This window comes from Schistocerca piceifrons, unplaced genomic scaffold (genome assembly GCF_021461385.2).
Source record: "Schistocerca piceifrons isolate TAMUIC-IGC-003096 unplaced genomic scaffold, iqSchPice1.1 HiC_scaffold_2404, whole genome shotgun sequence".
Classification (NCBI taxonomy): Eukaryota; Metazoa; Arthropoda; class Insecta; order Orthoptera; family Acrididae; genus Schistocerca; species Schistocerca piceifrons.
In genome coordinates this window covers 57,501-60,000 of record NW_025728343.1, presented here as the reverse complement: position 1 = coordinate 60,000, position 2,500 = coordinate 57,501, and the positions used below count along the sequence as shown (strand labels likewise).

At 63.4% G+C, this 2,500-nt stretch overlaps 1 pseudogene; it reads right to left on the bottom strand.

The window, feature by feature from the left end:
• Positions 1-2,500, bottom strand: part of LOC124743007 — a 7,971-nt pseudogene that overhangs the window by 3,473 nt on the left and 1,998 nt on the right.

The following is a 2,500-nucleotide window of genomic DNA, read 5'->3' as shown; positions in this document are numbered from 1 at the left end:
CACAGCACATGCACGCATCAGGCGTGACGCGAGAACCTTGTGAAAGGTCCGCGCCAACACCGAGCAGACCGTAATGGGGCGAAAGTCAGCGGGGGATGTTGGTGCAGCCGTTTTGGGGAGAAGTGACGTCCGGGCGCGAAGCAGACGCTCGGGGAGGGCGCGGGCCAGGAGGAAGAGGTTCAAGAGTTTCACCAGGACTTCATGCGGCAGGCGCCGCAGCTCCGCTGGAGTCAGGCCGTCCGGCCCGGCTGCCGATCCCCTGGGCGGCAAGGCAGCAGCGACCTCCTCACGTGTGACCGGCCCCCATAGGCACTCAGGAGCGACAGGCTCCGAGTGCGGGAGAAGGCGGTCACGGATGAAGCCGGCGGTGGAGATCGGCTTCTTCGTGAAGAGGTCCGCCCAGAAGTCCAGCAGACCGGGGATGTCGGGTGGCGGCTGCAGCAGGGTGCCGTCCAGCAAGCCGCGCACGCAACGTGCACGCGACCTACGGAAGGCGTCCTGTGTGCGGGCGTATTCCCAGCGGCGCCGCTTGCGCTTCTGCAGCGGCGGGGCGGCAGGCGGCCGCTTGGATGATTGGCGCGGCCGCTGTGTCCTGGTGATCGACCTCTCCCCCCTGGACCCGACCGACGCAAGGGCATCCGGGAGCATGCCCAGGATGACATCGGGCGGCGTGCCCCGCCCCAGACCAATGACTCGATCCAGGGCAGAGAAACGCTGGGCGGAAGCAGGCAGCCCCGCCAGATGCTCCCAGATGGCGGCGTCAGTCGGCCCCTCCGGCGGCGGCCCGGTGGTGTCGGCCGCGAAGTCCTCGGCTGCGTCGACGGGCGGCGCAGCGGCCTCGCCCGCGTCAGGCAGCGAGCTCGCTGCTCCACGGCGGGACGCCGGCTCTTCGCCCCGACCGATCTCAAGTGCCTCCATGAATTGGCGGACAAGCTGCTTGTGGGCAGCTTGCCGCCGTCGGCACTTGATTGCCTCAAGCGTTCGGTCGGGGAACATCCTGGTAAGTTCTTGATTTACAAAGAAGAACCGGGCGTCCCTCTCAAGGAACAGTTCGGCCTCTGCCTTGGCGAGCGACAGGACTTCTTCCTCCGTCCACCTCGCGCGATGCCTCTCCGTCACGATCTCAGCGTTGGCGGCCGCAGGGTGTTGGCGGCGGCGATGGACCCCGAGACCGTTCTTCGTGGTAAAAGTGCGGTGGCACTCACTGCAAGCAAAGGGAGCTACACAAACTATCGCATTTTCGTTACGGCCGGTTGGCCGGATAGGTGCTGGGGTAGCTGGGGTGGCACCTTCAGCGGAAGGGCCACCATCTCTTGTTTCTTGTCGGCTGCCCCCAACTATAAAGGGATAATGCGAGGGGGGGCTGGTAACCCCCCCAAGCCCCTGGTGCGGTCTTCCACTCTGCGAAAATCAGCGGGCCCACGAGAAGGGGAGAAGACCGCAGGAGAGGAGAGGCTAAGAGGGCTAGGCCCATGTATTGCGCATCACTCTCCCTGTAACTATAACCCAAGGAAGGCACCTCGCAGCAGCAGCACGACTACATCAAGACCGCACTTCGAAAAGCCAAGTCCGGATGCAGCCACACCGCCGCCACTTGGCCACCTTAAGAGAGTCATAGTTACAGTCATAGTTACTCCCGCCGTTTACCCGCGCTTGCTTGAATTTCTTCACGTTGACATTCAGAGCACTGGGCAGAAATCACATTGCGTCAACACCCGCTAGGGCCATCGCAATGCTTTGTTTTAATTAGACAGTCGGATTCCCCCAGTCCGTGCCAGTTCTGAGTTGATCGTTGAATGGCGGCCGAAGAGAATCCGCGCACCCGCGCGCCCCCGGAGGAGCACGCTAAGGCGGACGCGGCCTCGCAGCAAGGAAGATCCGTGGGAGGCCAAGGCACAGGACCGAGCTCGGATCCTGCACGCAGGTTGAAGCACCGGGGCGCGAACGCCGCGCAGGCGCGCGCATCCTGCACCGCCGACCAGCACGAGGCCGACCAACGGCGAGAGCAGACCACGCCCGCGCTAAACGCCCGCACTTACCGGCACCCCTACGGCACTCACCTCGCCCAGGCCCGGCACGTTAGCGCTGACCCACTTCCCGACCAAGCCCGACACGCCCCGATCCTCAGAGCCAATCCTTATCCCGAAGTTACGGATCCAATTTGCCGACTTCCCTTACCTACATTATTCTATCGACTAGAGGCTCTTCACCTTGGAGACCTGCTGCGGATATGGGTACGAACCGGCGCGACACCTCCACGTGGCCCTCTCCCGGATTTTCAAGGTCCGAGGGGAAGATCGGGACACCGCCGCAACTGCGGTGCTCTTCGCGTTCCAAACCCTATCTCCCTGCTAGAGGATTCCAGGGAACTCGAACGCTCATGCAGAAAAGAAAACTCTTCCCCGATCTCCCGACGGCGTCTCCGGGTCCTTTTGGGTTACCCCGACGAGCATCTCTAAAAGAGGGGCCCGACTTGTATCGGTTCCGCTGCCGGGTTCCG